Consider the following 20,378-nt stretch of genomic DNA (forward strand, 5'->3'; position numbering starts at 1 on the left):
TGCCGTTTGCCCTCGGGCCCGAAATTGCAGCACTACGTAAGGCGTAAGGTGGATGTCGATTTCAGTCGGACGAGGAAGTGCAATACTGAGTGCAGCTGTGGATCTGCCAGGGGCCGACCGCGTTCTACAATACAGGGATCGATCATCTCGTCTCCCAGTGGGAAAAATGTCTTAACATGTGCGGTGATTACTTTTGAGTGGAATCATTCTATGGTCTCGATGTGGTGGGTGTTCTGTTTCTGTTCGAATGCCCCTCATACACGAAGTACCCTCCACCACGTACAGTGCGGTGACTTGCAGAGTATAGAAACAGTAAAAAAAAAAAAGAAGAAAAGTGATGACTTAAAAAGATATGGATTCGGTTGCATTGTGGATGAATTGCACAGGGAATGCCTTAAACTGAATTACGTAATTCCATAGTGACTGTGACATACACGTAAAGCAGCGCCACTGACGTGATGTGGAGTGGCCCAGTGACCAGCAAGGTGTTTGGGCCGCCACTATGCCTCCTCGATGTTTATCTCATTCCGCGCTTTCACCGCAGGGCGTGTCCCGGCCGCCGCCACCGCTCGTCAGCGACCACTGTGCCGACAGCCCTGCATTGTGCGAGTCTCTCCCACTGTCCATTTCATTTCTCACGCTTATATAATACATCGTAATGAGCGGCTGCGCCGGCAATCACCGGCCAGTAGCATTATTGCGAGCACCGCGCCGGGTCGTTGCGAAAATGGTTTCATAACGTCACTGTTACTCGAGACGGTGGACTTCATCTCGCGTCCGAGGAGAAAAACACATTAACTGTAACTACCGCTCTTGGCTGGTAACCCAGCACTCTCAATTTTCAATTGTACTACCATTCTCTTCCAGGCTGTATACAGGAAACAACTGGTACAGTCTACTTAAATTCGCTAAGATATACATGCCTCTCTCTGTTGCCCCCTGAAAGTTTGCGACATCTTTGAAGTACCCTCCTAGAGATTGTACCTCCCTCCGTCCCCACACGACGCCCACGAGGCCTGCAGTAACAAAGCAGCCCCTTTGCGGCTGGTGCATTACCGGCTGACGTCGCCTGAGGAGCACCACGACGCTAAAGTGCATCTGCAACCTCTCAGGCTACCTCCGACGAGGCAGTTTGCAGTCGATAAACGCCAGCTGATGCTCTCGTCTGATACACAACGCAATAGCCTCTACGACTACCTCCTGAAGCGAGAAAATTAGTGCAGAGAGGTATACTAAGTTTTACATAGTAAAAACACCTTCCAACGACTAACAGTAATGGAGGTTTTTTTTTTCTTACGAGGAAAACAGTACACATACTACGTCATTTGCGGTGAGAGTATGAAAAGGAGGAAGAGACAAGAAAATCAATAAACGATGATTAATATTTGTGACACTCAAACTGTGCACTAGCTTTTGTCTTGTATCCTCATATCTTACAAGAGGTCATCACCAATTCTTACCTCATATTTTTAGGAGGAAGAAGCACTTGCAAGAGATCAGCCCGCAGCAATCGAATCCACACGAAAATTTGGGCCATCATTCCGGTAAAAGCAGTTATGACCACCTGGATGTACAGCTTGTAAACATTTGCCAGCCCTGGTACCGTACCCCGTATTGTGGAGTGACAACCAGAGTTGTCCTATTCACGGGACGCTGAAGGCGTGGGAAGAGGAGGGGCGATCTGGAACCTCGTCTGCTCAAAGGGTTTTGAAATCTTGTTAGAGAACGGATGTTATTTTGCGCTAAAAGGAGGTAATATGAATAACTAATTTGTCAACATTAATCACACATACGTGAAACACTTTTAGCAATATTCTTGAAATGAAATTCAACAGTTGAACAAAATCAAAATAAATAAACCTAAGCTACTGAACCATTATTATGAAATGGAGTTAATGTTTTTAGATTTACCAATTTAATCATGCCAATCACGCTGAAAGACAGAGCAACTCCCACAAATGTACATCACTTTAACAGTGTCAGCTTTACAAATAAAACAAAAATAAATGCACACCACCAATGTTAATGAGTAACTATCCCAGTTTTCATTATATTTACTCCAAGTGTAAAGGTCCCCTTTTTTTATTTTAATGATTTAAACTTCCTCTTGACAGTCCTGAAAGACAGATTTATCTTCTTTCCATATTTACGAAAGGCGATTCTGTTCGGAACAGGGGAAAAATGGTATCTGACGATATATCTTAAAATCAGCCTTTATCATTAATGTAATGAACCTACAATTGCCTTCCCTTAAACCACAAGTGAAGTTACATAAACGTGATAGGAATGTGAGACCATCTGTCCAGACTACCATCGCAGCAGAATGTGCAAAAGAATGCTGAAAGAGCTACCTATGTTCAGTAATAATATTAGTGTCAAAAACAGGTACCACCTTATGTCCATCATGAATAATATCGTAGTACTTGAAGCAGCTCTGTTACTTTCATGACACTGTCATCTTATTCATCAACGTACCGGTATCTGACGCCCTACCAATCGCTCAGAATAATTTGCTTACATCTCGAAAAAAATTGATTAGGATCATTAATTGAATTTCCTGAACTTACCGAGTCTCTCCTGACGTTCAGTTATTTTACGTTCATTAGATAAATATACCATAAAGAAAAAAGCCACGCATGGACAACAGCCTTGCTGTTGTCCTATCTAACATTTTTATTAATTTTCTAGAAATAAAGTTTTTGAGTCTTGTCTGGAAATTACTCAGAAACTATTTTATGTCGGAGATATGTTGCTGATTTTGTAGTACTCTTTAAGAGAGATGAGAAAGAAATCAAAAGAATAGCTAAATTCTTAATGCAAGACATTCATGTATAAAATTCAGCATCAAGGTTGAAGCAAAAGGTGTGCTTAATTACCTTGACTTATCAGTCAAAAATATAAATAATAAATTAATAGTTACAGGCATCTTCCAAAAATCGACGTTTACCAACGCTATCATAAATAAAATTTCTGGCGATCCAGTTACAAATAAGCTCTCTTACTTCGGAGTTATGACAGGTAGAATGCTGAAACTAAATCTCAGACGAGAAGCATAAGAATTTGAGGTCAATATTATTATTCAAGTAGGTCAAGTAAATATTTACAAAGCAAGAAACTTACGGAAAATTTTTAATTCTAGTTTGTCAGCCAGAAATTACTTGCAGTTATAAAACAGGAAAAAGAAAAATGCATATCTCTCACATATTATGACCACTTTCATAATAAAAAAAAAAAGACTAATGATAAAGTGTGGTTTCGTACCAAGAGAAAGTTAAGTGCTGGTGTACACCCGTCATTATTTTACAAAAAGGTTTAGCAGTTATAGCGGTGCAGGTGTTCACAAACTGAAATCTGGGTCATATCAGGACTACTATATTTCACAGACGGGACGCAATTTTAAAACGCGATTCAAAGAACATAAGTAACAACTCGTGTGCATTAGGACACTATCCAAGAAATAATAACCATACACTACAGTTCATATAAGACAGCATGGAAATCTTACAGCAGGCACTGAAAAGTACAATACTGGATATCCTTGAAAAAATTGGAGATCTATGCTCATCACAAAAAAGAATCGAAGTATGAGATTAATGATAAAAATCGTTTCAGCGGGAAATGGTTTTCCTCTGCGTCCGATGACCATCTGGAATAAGTTTATCTGCTATAATGCAACTTTATACCATAATAACTTCATATTTTTTTCTTATATCAGTACCAGTAGTTGACTGAATTGCTCACTACTACAAAGGAAGTTTTTAGGATTATCGATATTGTATGATTTGTGATAACTGTTCACCTTTGTATTTTATGCGATCCTGTCACATGTACATTATAACGCTGTTTCTTATTTACACACTAACTGATGAAACCGTTACCACTTTTTTAAAAACTAACACTGTTGTATGTCTTACGGCAGCTATTGACTTTTGCAATATACGAGATTTGCATCCTTGTGTGCTACTATAACTTCACTTGATGCTGTAGTATTGAATACTGAGTACGGCATGCCCAAAACCCTGTTCAGCTTAAAGGTGTGTTATAACTTAATTTGTGTTTCAGTTAATATTCTCATGTATGTGTCTTATATTCTTTCGAACTGTGAAGAATTTGCTTTTCCACTGATAACTGTTTTGGCTATTAAACATTAAACGTGGTACGTTGAGCATTGGCTTGTTGTTGTCGGCTGGTGTGCCTCGTATCAAGGTCATTACGAGAAGTAATTATAGTTGTTTAGGTGATCTTGGTTGTTTTACCATTAGGTGAAATAATAAATGAGCATAGTGCCTCGTATGCACTACATCTTTCGATTAGCTGAAGTTTTCAGAGATATGATCTCCCACGCGACTCGCGCTTAAAATTTTCAGATGAGACGTACCGACTTTTGTGTGTTGATCTTAATATTCTCTTACGAGCTATACGCAACAAACATTTGTTAGTTTTTAGTTTTTACATCTGCTTCGCTTATTCTAGTTATGCTAAAGCACAAAACGATAGTGTTACCCCTGTAAAAAATTGTTTTGTCATAGTGTGTACATTTTTATACTTATCATTGAATAAGGGATGTAATTACGTTGCATTTAATTTAATTTGTGATCAGCGTTCCAATAGTTTTGCATTACAGAAGTTGACACGCATGATCTTTCCAGTGCATTATCATAATAAAGAATCATGTTCCCTTACTAGTTTGTTAACAATATAGGTTGTTGTAATAAAGCTTCCTGCTCCTTTTTTTATTAAAATTTACTATCCTGGTATATACTGATGTCTTAACAAAACACTGTATCTTTAAGTACCTGATGTCAACGTTAGCTACGCAATTTGTATAGACTCGTATACACAAGTGTATGCACATTTTGAAAAAGTGGTCCATTATTTAAATACTGTAGAATACTTAATAAGGGCTTACAAATTAATTGTAATTAAGTACTCACACCTCAGAAATATTTGCGATTTTTATAAATGTTGCCTTTAACCCCATTCTTGTGGCAAAAGATGTTTACTGTAGTTTGTAAGATGATGAAATGAATGAGCCAATTTAGCCAGTAGTGTTAAGGAAGAATTTTTGTAATTCACTAGGTACTGTGCATGTGTTAAGGTATGTAACGTAGCTGATTACGTCATGTATAGACAATTGTTCTCCATCTAGTCTCACGTTAAAGTTTGTACATTGCGTCATGGTACAGAATATTGTTTTCCCCCCTTTTCACATGTTATGTTTTGTACCTCAGATCCGATGATGCTGAGAGCGAAACGCATCGCAAGGAGTGAAAAATTAAAAGAAATATTGGCGATCAAGAAAAGGGTAATTTATTAGTGTCTTTATTTGGTTCCACGTTTTTTTTATCCCTGTCTCTTAGTACCAATGAAGCTGTTCGACCAACGTCATTATCGTCATCGCCGTCCTCGTGTAAAGAAGCATCGAACGTCTGTCCACCACTTCCTGTATATCCAACACGTCTTCATTCGTGGCGTTGTCTACTATCTCCGCAACGAAACTGAAATGTATAAGTAATAGTATAAGGAAAGCTTCATACGCTTTCGTTTGCCATGTATGAAAGTTATTCGAATATCTGCATACAATGACTCTTAACGTTACAGTTTTCAGCAGGTCTCGTTCTTTGACGTTTAGAAGCATAAATTTGACTGTCATTCCACACCGCTTCCGGAGGTGCCCCACTATCGCTTGTCGCTTTGCCGACATTGTGAACACAAACCTCTCACTCCACCATGCAGTAATTCTCACTCGGGAATTAAGTGGTTGTAATGGGGCAGAGCAAATGACAAACAACAGGTGGACGCGCATGTTTAAAGGCTGCACTTTCAGAAGGTCTTAACTGCTTACTGTAAGAACTAGGAATCGATTGCAGGGACTGACATCTTGCAAGTGTGGTTTCTTTTCCCTCCCTGAAATATCAGGTCAAGTTGGTGATGTTCACTACTTCCGCAAGCAGCGAGATAGCAACTATGTTTTCCTGGAGACCCTAACGGCTGACCTCAAAGATACAACCTGCAACGTTTTTGCGCTGCAGTGAACGTTTGTGGCAAGTTAAAACTCTGCGACAGACTGTCGCGGAAGGTCTGGTGAGGGAAGTTAGAAGTTAAAGCTGTGAGCTGGCTATCGAGACGTGACCAGGTAGCGGAACAGGCAATGGTCTGCTCGTGAAAGATACCGGTCTAGATTCGGCTCCCGGACCGGCACACGATATTAGCTTGTCACAAACGTTCTTGCAGCCATAACTCCACTACCGAATAAAGACAGATAATCTCATGCGCACATGGCTGAATTTCCCTCCATACCACGGGTTTATTAAAATGAATTATTATTCGATAAACATAAAGAGCATACATTTTTTCTGAAAAATTTCGAGAGAAAATGGTCGTACAAACTTCATCAACTTTTCAATATATCTAGAATAACCAAGCTGATTGAACCTGAAACATGTAATATAAAGACAAAAGAGTTTTTGCCGTGTTGTTGAAAGATAACTGATGGTGGAAATTTCATTACGTAATTAGCACTACAGAAATAAATTTTCTTCTAAGTTTCTCCATAACTATTGTGCGGTGATAGGAGGCGTCACGTAAGCCCACCTATTATCTTACCGAAACATGAATTCCGTATTCTTTTCTTTATTGTACAAATTGAATCGTTTATTTCTGAAACAGCGGATTTCCACTCAGTTAAATTTTCCAGGAAATGGAAACAGTATTCGGTAAGAGAGAATCTAGCGATGAGAGCCATGAACTTGTTTTTGGTTTACCTGTTACTGAGTGCAAATATGTTGACATCTTGTTCGGTAACGTGAGAACAATACAAACGCCTACAGAATTGTTTAAAAGTGGCGGAGAGTTGGTATTTCTGCAATAAACGGTAATAACTTAGAAAAAAATCTGTAAATCGGTTTAATAGTCTTTAATGAATTTAAAAACTTTAAATTTAACTGCAGAAAAGTTTTGAATTCCTATCCGTTGCCAGAGGTCCTTTGTAATAAAAGAAATTAACGTTGTTTACGGCACTCAGTTTTCGACACGGAACATGATGTTTGAAATAAAAAGACAATAATTTTATGACATTCCTGTTACATCACAAAGCTATACAAATTTTAGCGATTCAGTAAAAAATGTGACGATGAAAAATTCTTATATCTACACATGGTCATCAGTTGTCTTGGTGGGTCCAGCTAGTTGTTCATAATAAAAGTCATCCTACTCTGTTGGTATGTACTGCTGCAATTTCTTTATTTCAGCTAGTTTATTCTCATTTATTTCAACATAGCCCTGTGGATAAGCAGCAGCACATGGCAACAATGGACAGTTGAATGTAGAAAGCAACAAATTAAAATTATAAACAACCAGTCCGTCAATAAAATTCTTTCCTGTAACACGATCCTCTTCATACTCAAACTCCATAAATTCGCTACCATCGAATGTTACTTTCTCAGTTTTTTCACTCTCCTTCCCATGAACTCCTCTGAAAGTACCGATTTCTTTAAGTATTTCGGCCACCAACTATGAAAATAAAAAATGTTTGCTGTTTGTACCACTTCAACAGTAAATCGGTTGGTCTTGTTCGAATCTGATATTAATTCTACGTCTGGTGGGCACATCTTCCTCTTGATAACACCAAAATCGCGGTCACATCGCATAAAAAAAGAATACCAAGGTATGGAAAAATCGTGGTGTACGCTTTGAAATCTTCTAGTAGTAACGAGTATTTGGAGAAATCTAACGACAGTGTTATTTTTGTTTTGATTCGGACACCCACCGGAAAAAAGTTAGGTTGTTAGTGGTACTTGGTAACTCACAAGTAATGTAGTATTAGATGAAAGAGCAAACTTGCTTCGGACCTTATTTAGCCTTCCCTCATGAAATACATAAAATTTAGCAGTATTGTCACTCATGTTGTGGACACTAAAGACATTAATGATGAGTTGCCTGCAGTAGAATGCTTCCTTTAGTGGTATCTCCTCCAGGCGTAGATTCTGCATATACTCTACACATATTACAGCAACTTCGTCTTCTTTAGAGACGTTACACAAGGTTTTCATTTTGCTTATGAACTATTTTGCTTTGGTCCTATGGACTACACATTCTGCTGCTGCTACATGTTTCGCACACTCATTCAACAATGAACTTCTCTGTTTTATTGATAACTCCACACAAGCACAGCAGGAATCATTTTGTGCTCTCCTAAATGACAGATTGAACCACTCTTTTAAAGTACTGCGTACAACCAATAGGAAACCCGTTGTTAAGGATACTTCTCCATAAACTTGTGTATTATTTTGAAAGTAAGCTTATAACTTAAATCTTCTACATCTCTTGATGTATAAAGTCCGTTTTTTTGTCTGATATGGGCGTATTTGCTCCTCGACTAAGGTGCGTACGTTCCCTGATGTTACATTTGCTGACACATTTTTACCCCTCACGTCCTTTGAAGAATTTCCAGACAGTAAGCGAGATGTCACACGGCGAACGCGAGCTTTTGTCACGTCATAAATATTTTGAAATGCTTTGGCACATACCGGACATTTTCCTGCGCTTTAAGTAAAATTGCGTGAGCATAGTTTCTTTGCTTCTGTTCCCTGGGGACGTCTCCTCTTAACTGGCACCACTGCAACCAACGCTTGTAAACACGAGTCTTGTTCGTCCTTCATTACTTTGCTATAAAAGTTTGTGAATATATCTACGGGATCCCCCTCGGACACAAATCAATAACAATCCCTTTTGTACCTCTATGGAAATGAAAATGGAATGGTTGAAGCCACGCTGAAACTTTGATTTGAACAGTAAATGTTTCCCATAGTCAGAACTGATAGTAAGAATTCGTCATTCTCACTTCCACCCATCTCCAATTGTCTTCTTTGTGACGACCTTAGAAGCAGAATTGATATATTCCGGACTCCTTACTTTTGCTTCAACAACATGTTCTCGTTTGTACTTGATATTTTCAATTCCCTTTTCAAGTTTTTCACTTCGGACAAAACCGTTTCGTCATTATCAGGCGCCATGCTTCCGCCAAACAATCAAAGGGCGCTAGCAGCGCTGCACATCTCGAGCAGACAAAACATTTTTCACGCATGTGTTTACACAAAGAACAGCACCTCTCCAGGAGAAGAGTCGTTTCTGCACTAAACGGAAATTTTGCATCCTGTCTGTAGGCGTACATGTGTTCTTTCTACATCAAACTGTAGATGTCGCCTCTGTAGCCACGAAAATGCGAGTAGCTGATATAGTGTGAAAAAGTAGAAAAGTGCTGTTTCTGCAATACACGACACAGTTTTAATTCCCTGCGGATAAAACTGCTATACAGTAAAAATGTTACGTTTTTTTACTGGCGTTGTTCATTAAAGTGAATGGGGTGTAAACTTTTTATTTTTAAACTTTACGTTACAACTCGGGAAATTTCCAATTTTGTTGACAGTTAAAAATACGTAGAGATGATGATTCTGTTGCTGCTGTGATATAATATCAGTGCTAATGATGTATGAAAAATAATCATGTTTAAGATGGCTATTTAAATGTATTTAGAATAATGGGACCATTAATGGCTGCAGGAAGCATGTAATATTTATTGGACATTGGTCAGTGGGGACATGGAAAAAAGGAGACGCAAAAAAGAAGGAAGATAAGATTTTCAAGTCCTGTCTACTGTGAGATCATCAGAGACGGAGCACAAGCACGGGTTACGGAAGGACGGGGAAAGAAATCAACAATGCCATTTTCAAATGAACCATCTCGACATTTGCCTTGAGCAGTTTAAGGAAATCACAGAAAACCTAAATCTGAACAGTCAGACGGGGACTTGATCAGTATTGTATTGCATTGTACTGTATGGAATTGGGGACCTAGAAACGACGGAGAGGCTTCGTCCCCGCAATAGCCCGCAATGGTACGCAACTCCACAACAGGCTACAGCAGTCCACTCATCCCATCGCCGCCCCACACCGAACACAGGGTTATTGTGCCGTTCAGCCCCCAGTGGACACCACCGGGAACGTCTCATCTCAGACGAATGTAACCCCAGTGTTTGCGTGGTAGAGTAATTATGGTGTACGCGTACCTGGAGAAAGTGTTTGCGCAGCAATCGCCGACATACTGTACATGAGGCGGAATAAGGGGAACTAGCCTGCATTCGCCGAGGCAGATGGAAAAACGCCTTAAAAACTATCCACAGACTGACTGACTCGTCGATACGTTAGACCGCACGGCTAACCGGGCGGGCAACTTGAACCGTAGTCCACCCGACCGCGAGTCCACTGTGTTAAGAAAGAATACGCAGCGGTAAAACTGGGATGAAGACTTGCTGGCTATGACTGGTGAAAAGAGGATACGTCGAGAAGAATTTCATGATCGGAAAGAGAGAGTTGTTTGAAGTGAAGACGCAGAGGATAGATAAGGCATGGGGTGTGTGCAGAATGGAATATGTAGACTGAAGTACCAAAGAAACTGGAATAGGCATGAGTATTCAAATACAGAAGTATGTAAATAGGTAGAATACGGAGCTGCGGGCGGCAACGCCTATAAAAGACAACAAGCAGTTGTTAGATCGATTACAGCTGCTGCAATGGCAGGTTACCAAGATTTAAGTGAGTTTGAACGTGGAGTTATAGTCGGCGCACGAGCGATGGGACACAGCATCTCCGAGGTAGCGATGAAGCGAGGATTTTCTCGTATGACAGTTTAACGAGTGTACCGTGAATATCAGAAATAGGGGGAAACATCAAATCTCTGACGTTGCAGCGGCCAGAAAAGGATCCTGCAAGAACGGGACCAACGACGACTGAACAGAATCGTTCAACGTGACAAAAGCGCAACCCTTCCGCAAACTGCTGCACATCTCAAAGCTGGGTCATCTACAAGTGTCAGCGCGCGAAATATTTACGAAACATCATCGACAAGGGCTTTCGGAGCTGAAGATGCACTCGTGTATCCTTGATGACTGCAGAAGACAAAGCTTTACGCCTTGCCTGGGCCCGTCAACACCACCATTGGACTGTTGATGACTTTAAACAAGTTGCCTGGTTGAACGAGTCTTGCTTCAAATTGTATCGAGCGGATGGACATGTACGGTTGTGGAGGCAACCACATGAAGCCATGGACCCTGCATTTCAGCCTCCTGGTGGAGGCTCTGTAACGGTGTGGGACGTGTACAGTTGGGGGTTATATGGGACGCCTGACACGTCTAGATACGACTCTGACATGTGACACGTCGTAAGCATCCTGTCTGATCACCTGCATCCGTTCGTGTCCATTGTGCATTCCGACGGACTTGGGCAGTTTCAGTAGGACAATACGACACCCCATACGTCCAGAATTGCTAGAGTGTCTCCAGGAACACTCTTCTGAGTTTAAACACATCTGCTGGCTACTAAACTGCCCAGACATGAACATTATTGAGCATATCTGGGATGTCTTGCAACGTGCTCTTAAAGAAGAGACTTCCACCCCCTCGTACTCTTGCGAATTTATGGACAGCCCTGCTGGTTTCATGGTGTCCATTCCCTCCAGCACTACTTCAGATAATAGCCGAGTCCAATGCACGTCGTGATGGGGCCCTTCTGCGTGCTCGCGGGGGCCCTACACGATATTAGCCAAGTGTACCAGTTTCTTTGGCTAGTCAGTGCATACATGGCGTAGTATGGTATGGGGTCTAGAGATTAGTAGGTATGATAGGAGGTTCTATAGGAATTCAGTGTTACTGTACAGAGATCGCGCTGCCACACCAGCGCTAATAACACGAATCGATACCACAGACCGAGCGAGGTGGCGCAGTGGTTAGACACTGGACTCGCATTCGGAAGGACGACGGTTCAATCCCACGTCCGGCCATCCTGATTTAGGTTTTCCGTGATTTCCCTAAATCACTCCAGGCAAATGCCGGGATGGTTCCTCTGCAAGGGCACGGCCGACTTCCTTCCCCATCCTTCCCTAATCCGATGAGACCGATGACCACGCTGTCTGGTCTCCTTCCCCAAACCAACCAACCAACCGATACCACAGACATCAGCGACGGCTCGCTCTAATTTTGAACGACATACAGGAGGATCTCCTGAAAACAACCAGGTCCCCCTATCAGCTCTACAGCAACCTCACGTTGAGGTGAACATGATGTTGTGCATGCCAGAGCTAGACCAGCTCATGGCCTCAACTGAAGGAATCAACATCGTAGAATAAGACCAACGTAACAGTTGATGTTTCAGATGGACTTGTTCATTTAAATGTTGAACATTTTACAATAAGAGAACAATTTGTTAATGTGTGCATCAGATGATGCTTTAACAGTATCAGTTATATCTTACTATGCAAGTCTCTGGTAAAGATCTTGTCAAAGTTAAATAAATCTTTTATTCTTTTATGTAATAAAGTGACTTAACATTTCATCTGTTCTAGTGTCATTAGAGTCCTCCCACAGAAATCAAAGAACCGACAGTTGTGGCCAGACAATTGTAGTTACATCTGGTCACAACAAAATCACAATTTAAAGTCAACGCAGTAATCATCCTGCAGAGACTGCACCTCTAGTGCATGTAATACTATCCGTGTAAATTCCAAGAATCAAATGTTCTAAAAATTGATGTATGATACACTCTTGTTGCAACTCTTGTCTTAACATTTCTCTGGAATGCTTCTTATATCTTGTTGAGAAAGTCACGTGCCATTAGTTACCGTACCGCGTCTGATAAAGAATTAATTATAATGTATTGAAAGATGCGTTCTGTTTTATTTAATAGAAGAATAACTGATATCCTGCACCACTGATTATACACTCCTGGAAATGGAAAAAAGAACACATTGACACCAGTGTGTCAGACCCACCATACTTGCTCCGGACACTGCGAGAGGGCTGTACAAGCAATGATCACACGCACGGCACAGCGGACACACCAGGAACCGCGGTGTTGGCCGTCGAATGGCGCTAGCTGCGCAGCATTTGTGCACCGCCGCCGTCAGTGTCAGCCAGTTTGCCGTGGCATACGGAGCTCCATCGCAGTCTTTAACACTGGTAGCATGCCGCGACAGCGTGGACGTGAACCGTATGTGCAGTTGACGGACTTTGAGCGAGGGCGTATAGTGGGCATGCAGGAGGCCGGGTGGACGTACCGCCGAATTGCTCAACACGTGGGGCGTGAGGTCTCCACAGTACTTCGATGTTGTCGCCAGTGGTCGGCGGAAGGTGCACGTGCCCGTCGACCTGGGACCGGACCGCAGCAACGCACAGATGCACGCCAAGACCGTAGGATCCTACGCAGTGCCGTAGGGGACCGCACCGCCACTTCCCAGCAAATTAGGGACACTGTTGCTCCTGGGGTATCGGCGAGGACCATTCGCAACCGTCTCCATGATGCTGGGCTACGGTCCCGCACACTGTTAGGCCGTCTTCCGCTCACGCCCCAACATCGTGCAGCCCGCCTCCAGTGGTGTCGCGACAGGCGTGAATGGAGGGACGAATGGAGACGTGTCGTCTTCAGCGATGAGAGTCGCTTCTGCCTTGGTGCCAATGATGGTCGTATGCGTGTTTGGCGCCGTGCAGGTGAGCGCCACAATGAGGACTGCATACGACCGAGGCACACAGGGCCAACACCTGACATCATGGTGTGGGGAGCGATCTCCTACACTGGCTGTACACCACTGGTGATCGTCGAGGGGACACTGAATAGTGCACGGTACATCCAAACCATCATCGAACCCATCGTTCTACCATTCCTAGACCGGCAAGGGAACTTGCTGTTCCAACAGGACAATGCACGTCTGCATGTATCCCGTGCCACCCAACGTGCTCTAGAAGGTGTAAGTCAACTACCCTGGCCAGCAAGATCTCCGGATCTGTCCCCCATTGAGCATGTTTGGGACTGGATGAAGCGTCGTCTCACGCGGTCTGCACGTCCAGCACGAACGCTGGTCCAGCTGAGGCGCCAGGTGGAAATGGCATGGCAAGCCGTTCCACAGGACTACATCCAGCATCTCTACGATCGTCTCCATGGGAGAATAGCAGCCTGCATTGCTGCGAAAGATGGATATACACTGTACTAGTGCCGACATTGTGCATGCTCTGTTGCCTGTGTCTATGTGCCTGTGGTTCTGTCAGTGTGATCATGTGATGTATCTGACCCCAGGAATGTGTCAATAAAGTTTCCCCTTCCTGGGACAATGAATTCACGGTGTTCTTATTTCAATTTCCAGGAGTGTACATAACTCGTGATTTCAGCATATTAAGCTAGTTGAAAATGGTCAGTCCGCAGACGTCGCGCTCCCACGCCATTAGCGTGCTATCGTTTTCAAAATACTGCGTGCATCATTCATGCCTGCAGTCTATAAAACTAACGAAGCCCGATTACAATCATTATCTTCATGGCAAGCTGATTTTTTGCACAAGCCGTCACTATTATATGGTCAGGGGTCACCAACCTCACTATTTTTCCAGGTATGACCCTCGGCTTTGACAATTGTAAAGTTATGACGAAGAAATTCTAACATTCTGCGTGGTGTCTGTTTGTTCTAAGTCGTGTCTCCCTACCACTTTCGCGCAACGGCGCTCTGAGCGCGTTTTTTAGGGAATTGACTAGTTTGAACCTGGGACCTGTTGCTGGTAAGGTGACGCCAGACTACACATGACATGTAGAGATCAGAAGAGTTCAGTGAGACTAGCGATGATATAATCAAATACTTAATGATTTCAGCGTCAGCTCCACTGCACTCCCTGTAAAAGAATCTTAATACCAACTAAATTTAGTGGAAGAGGTTCAAGGCTCTCCTATTTTTAGTTAGCTGGTAAAGTAACGTTGAAAAAGCAGTTAAGTTTACCATTGGAATTTTTATTCTACTCACAAAACATTGTTTATAAATTGCGCTATTGATGAAAGGAAATATTTTACTACAGAATGAAAAAACCAACTGCGTTCAACAAAAATGTAAACAAATATTCCCTGAATGGGTTTCCAAGTTCTGCAATGGATCGAAGGATGACCTATGCCATATCGCAACTATAATCTAGGTTTAAAGTAAGTTTCATAAAAGAGAAAACTATCAAAAATGGTCTACAGTGATCCTCAATTATCTTTAATTACATATTTAACTTGTCATAAATTACAGTGGCTGATGTGGCTTCTCAATAATTATATGACAGAAAAAACATCGCGTTTCAGATTTTAACTTCCAGTAGGAAATGTGAATACCACGAAGTTTAATTGACGATCGACACGAGTATTACGTAGAAAGGGGATGTAACAGATGAGACTTCTGCAGTTCTGAGTGAAGCCTTATGCGCTCTAATGCTGCATTGCGTGCTTTCATTACCTTGTCGGTGGTTAGGCAGCGTCAGGGGGCGGCGGGCGGCGTAGCTCCACACACCCTGCCATCTCAGAAGCAACTCTCTCTAACTTCTCTTTACTACAATTACTGAAGTGGGTTTCAGAAAAAGGTATCTGGCTGTATTTTCAAGTGAGCAATTAGGGTCTCAATGTTATCCTTAAGCTCTGTCTACAAAAATTCTGTCTATCCAATGAGAAACGTTATACAGGGCTATTACAAATGATTGAAGCGATTTCATAAATTCACTGTAGCTCCATTCATTGACATATGGTCACGACAAACTACAGATACGTAGAAAAACTCATAAAGTTTTGTTCGGCTGAAGCCGTCAGAGCCGTCAGAGCGCTCGAGAGCGCAGTGAGACAAAATGGCGACAGGAGCCGAGAAAGCGTATGTCGTGCTTGAAATGCACTCACATCAGTCAGTCATAACAGTGCAACGACACTTCAGGACGAAGTTCAACAAAGATCCACCAACTGCTAACTCCATTCGGCGATGGTATGCGCAGTTTAAAGCTTCTGGATACCTCTGTAGGGGGAAATCAACGGGTCGGCCTGCAGTGAGCGAAGAAACGGTTGAACGCGTGCGGGCAAGTTTCACGCGTAGCCCGCGGAAAATTGGCTCGTGCCACAACTGGAGACCGACAGCGCCGACTTCATCTTTCAACAGGATGGTGCCTCACCGCACTTCCATCATGATGTTCGGCATTTCTTAAACAGGAGATTGGAAAACCGATGGATCGGTCGTGGTGGAGATCATGATCAGCAATTCATGTCATGGTCTCCACGCTCTCCCGACTTAACCCCATGCGATTTCTTTCTGTGGGGTTATGTGAAAGATTCAGTGTTTAAACCTCCTCTACCAAGAAACGTGCCAGAACTGCGAGCTCGCATCAACGATGCTTTCAAACTCATTGATGGGGACATGCTGCGCCGATTGTGGGAGGAACTTGATTATCGGCTTGATGTCTGCCGAATCACTAAAGGGGCACATATCGAACATTTTTGAATGCCTAAAAAAACTTTTTGAGTTTTTGTATGTGTGTGCAAAGCATTGTGAAAATATCTCAAATAATAAAGTTATTGTAGAGCTGTGAAATCGCTTCAATCATTTGTAATAACCCTGTACTTTTCGTTGTGGGGCAATGTTTTCAATGTTTGCTACGTAACAGCGACGCGTAGTCTCACGCTAAAACTTGCAGCTGGTGTGGCCCTTTTAATGTTATCATAAGATCTATACTGTTCTTCTGGAGGGCTCTACCTTTTAACATGGGCTGGGGGGTGGTCTTGGCGGTCGGCCGGCGATGTGGGTGTCCGTCTCTTATCGTAGGGCCTTCTAGCCTACAGACTCTGCTCTCGGCTTCTGTTCTCGTTTCTCCCCTTGGAACTGCATATGTTTCACGGTGGGAAGGTATGACATGCATTTAGGCGTTCTTGTGTTAGTCTGTGGTATACCATTTGCTCACTCGTTGATCGTATTACTTTGGTTAATTTAATGTTGTTGTTGTTGTGGTCTTCAGTTCTGAGACTGGTTTGATGCAGCTCTCCATGCTACTCTATCCTGTGCAAGCTTTTTCATCTCCCAGTACCTACTGCAACCTACATCCTTCTGAATCTGCTTAGTGTATTCATCTCTTGGTCTCCCTCTACGATTTTTACCCTCCACGCTGCCCTCCAATACTAAATTGGTGATCCCTTGATGCCTCAGAACATGTCCTACCAACCGATCCCTTCTTCTGGTCAAGTTGTGCCACAAACTTCTCTTCTCCCCAATCCTATTCAATACTTCCTCATTAGTTATGTGATCTACCCATCTAATCTTCAGCATTCTTCTGTAGCACCACATTTCGAAAGCTTCTATTCTCTTCTTGTCCAAACTATTTATCGTCCATGTTTCACTTCCATACATGGCTACACTCCATACGAATACTTTCAGAAATGACTTCCTGACACTTAAATCTATACTGGATGTTAACAAATTTCTCTTCTTCAGAAACGCTTTCCTTGCCATTGCCAGCCTACATTTTATATCCTCTCTACTTCGACCATCATCAGTTATTTTGCTCCCCAAATAGCAAAACTCCTTTACTACTTTAAGTGCCTCATTTCCTAATCTAATTCCCTCAGCATCACCCGACTTAATTAGACTACATTCCATTATCCTTGTTTTGCTTTTGTTGATGTTCATCTTATATCCTCCTTTCAAGACACTGTCCATTCCATTCAACTGCTCTTCCAAGTCCTTTGCTGTCTCTGACAGAATTACAATGTCATCGGCGAACCTCAAAGTTTTTATTTCTTCTCCATGAATTTTAATACCTACTCCGAATTTTTCTTTTGTTTCCTTTACTGCTTGCTCAATATACAGATTGAACAACATCGGGGAGAGGCTACAACCCTGTCTTACTCCCTTCCCAACCACTGCTTCCCTTTCATGTCCCTCGACTCTTATAACTGCCATCTGGTTTCTGTACAAATTGTAAATAGCCTTTCGCTCCCTGTATTTTACCCCTGCCACCTTTAGAATTTGAAAGAGAGTATTCCAGTCAACATTGTCAAAAGCTTTCTCTAAGTCTACAAATGCTAGAAACGTAGGTTTGCCTTTCCTTAATCTTTCTTCTAAGATAAGTCGTAAGGTCAGTATTGCCTCACGTGTTCCAGTGTTTCTACGGAATCCAAACTGATCTTCCCCGAGGTTGGCTTCTACTAGTTTTTCCATTCGTCTGTAAAGAATTCGTGTTAGTATTTTGCAGCTGTGACTTATTAAGCTGATAGTTCGGTAATTTTCACATCTGTCAACACCTGCTTTCTTTGGGATTGGAATTATTATATTCTTCTTGAAGTCTGAGGGTATTTCGCCTGTTTCATACATCTTGCTCACCAGATGGTAGAGTTTTGTCAGGACTGGCTCTCCCACGGCCGTCAGTAGTTCCAATGGAATATTGTCTACTCCGGGAGCCTTGTTTCGACTCAGGTCTTTCAGTGCTCTGTCAAACTCTTCACGCAGTATCATATCTCCCATTTCATCTTCATCTACATCCTCTTCCATTTCCATAATATTTTCCTCAAGTACATCGCCCTTGTATAGACCCTCTATATACTCCTTCCACCTTTCTGCTTTCCCTTCTTTGCTTAGAACTGGGTTTCCATCTGAGCTCTTGATATTCATACAAGTCGTTCTCTTATCTCCAAAGGTCTCTCTAATTTTCCTGTAGGCGGTATCTATCTTACCCCTAGTGAGATAGGCCTCTACATCCTTACATTTGTCCTCTAGCCATCCCTGCTTAGCCATTTTGCACTTCCTGTCGATCTCATTTTTGAGACGTTTGTATTCCTTTTTGCCTGTTTCACTTACTGCATTTTTATATTTTCTCCTTTCATCAATTAAATTCAATATTTCTTCTGTTACCCAAGGATTTCTACTAGCCCTCGTCTTTTTACCTACTTGATCCTCTGCTGCCTTCACTACTTCATCCCTCAAAGCTACCCATTCTTCTTCTACTGTATTTATTTCCCCCATTCCTGTCAGTTGCTCCCTTATGCTCTCCCTGAATCTCTGTACAACCTCTGGTTCTTTTAGTTTATCCAGGTCCCATCTCCTTAAATTCCCACCTTTTTGCAGTTTCTTCAGTTTTAATCTACAGGTCATAACCAATAGATTGTGGTCAGAGTCCACATCTGCCCCTGGAAATGTCTTACAATTTAAAACCTGGTTCCTAAATCTCTGTCTTACCATTATATAATCTATCTGATACCTTTTAGTATCGCCAGGGTTCTTCCATGTATACAACCTTCTTTCATGATTCTTAAACCAAGTGTTAGATATGATTATGTTGTGCTCTGTGCAAAATTCGACCAGGCGGCTTCCTCTTTCATTTCTGTCCCCCAATCCATATTCACCTACTATGTTTCCTTCTCTCCCTTTTCCTACACTCGAATTCCAGTCACCCATGACTATTATATTTTCGTCTCCCTTCACAATCTGAATAATTTCTTTTATTTCATCATACATTTCTTCAATTTCTTCGTCATCTGCAGATTTAGTTGGCATATAAACTTGTACTACTGTAGTAGGCGTGGACTTCGTATCTATCTTGGCCACAATAATGCGTTCACTATGCTGTTTGTAGTAGCTTACCCGCATTCCTATTTTCCTATTCATTATTAAACCTACTCCTGCATTACCCCTATTTGATTTTGTGTTTATAACCCTGTAGTCACCTGACCAGAAGTCTTGTTCCTCCTGCCACCGAACTTCACTAATTCCCACTATGTCTAACTTCAACCTATCCATTTCCCTTTTTAAATTTTCTAACCTACCTGCCCGATTAAGGGATCTGACATTCCACGCTCCGATCCGTAGAACGCCAGTTTTCTTTCTCCTGATAACGACATCCTCTTGAGTAGTCCCCGCCCGGAGATCCGAATGGGGGACTATTTTACCTCCGGAATATTTTACCCAAGAGGACGCCATCATCATGTAATCATACAGTAAAGCTGCATGCCCTCGGGAAAAATTACGGCTGTAGTTTCCCCTTGCTTTCAGCCGTTCGCAGTACCAGCACAGCAAGGCCGTTTTGGTTATTGTTACAAGGCCAGATCAGTCAATCATCCAGACTGTTGCCCTTGCAACTACTGAAAAGGCTGCTGCCCCTCTTCAGGAACCACACGTTTGTCTGGCCTCTCAACAGATACCCCTCCGTTGTGGTTGCACCTACGGTACGGCTATCTGTATCGCTGAGGCACGCAAGCCTCCCCACCAACGGCAAGGTCCATGGTTCATTGGGGGGGGGGGGGGTTAATTTAATATCAGGATTTATTCGGAGCTATGTGACATACTGCCGGATTTGCTATCATGTCAGGGTTTTCATGGAAGGTGTTGGATTTGCCTGACACCTTAAAAAAAAAATATGTATGTGGTATTAAAGACAGTCCTACGCCATGTCACTGAGGTTAGCAGAAAAATCAAGTTTCTTTCTCATAGTCAGAGATGTGAATTAGATGAAATTCATGTCTTTGAAATGCAAATACAAAACGCAAAATGTCTATTTTTATATTGCATTA

Source organism: Schistocerca piceifrons, chromosome 5 (genome assembly GCF_021461385.2).
Source record: "Schistocerca piceifrons isolate TAMUIC-IGC-003096 chromosome 5, iqSchPice1.1, whole genome shotgun sequence".
Classification (NCBI taxonomy): domain Eukaryota; kingdom Metazoa; phylum Arthropoda; class Insecta; order Orthoptera; family Acrididae; genus Schistocerca; species Schistocerca piceifrons.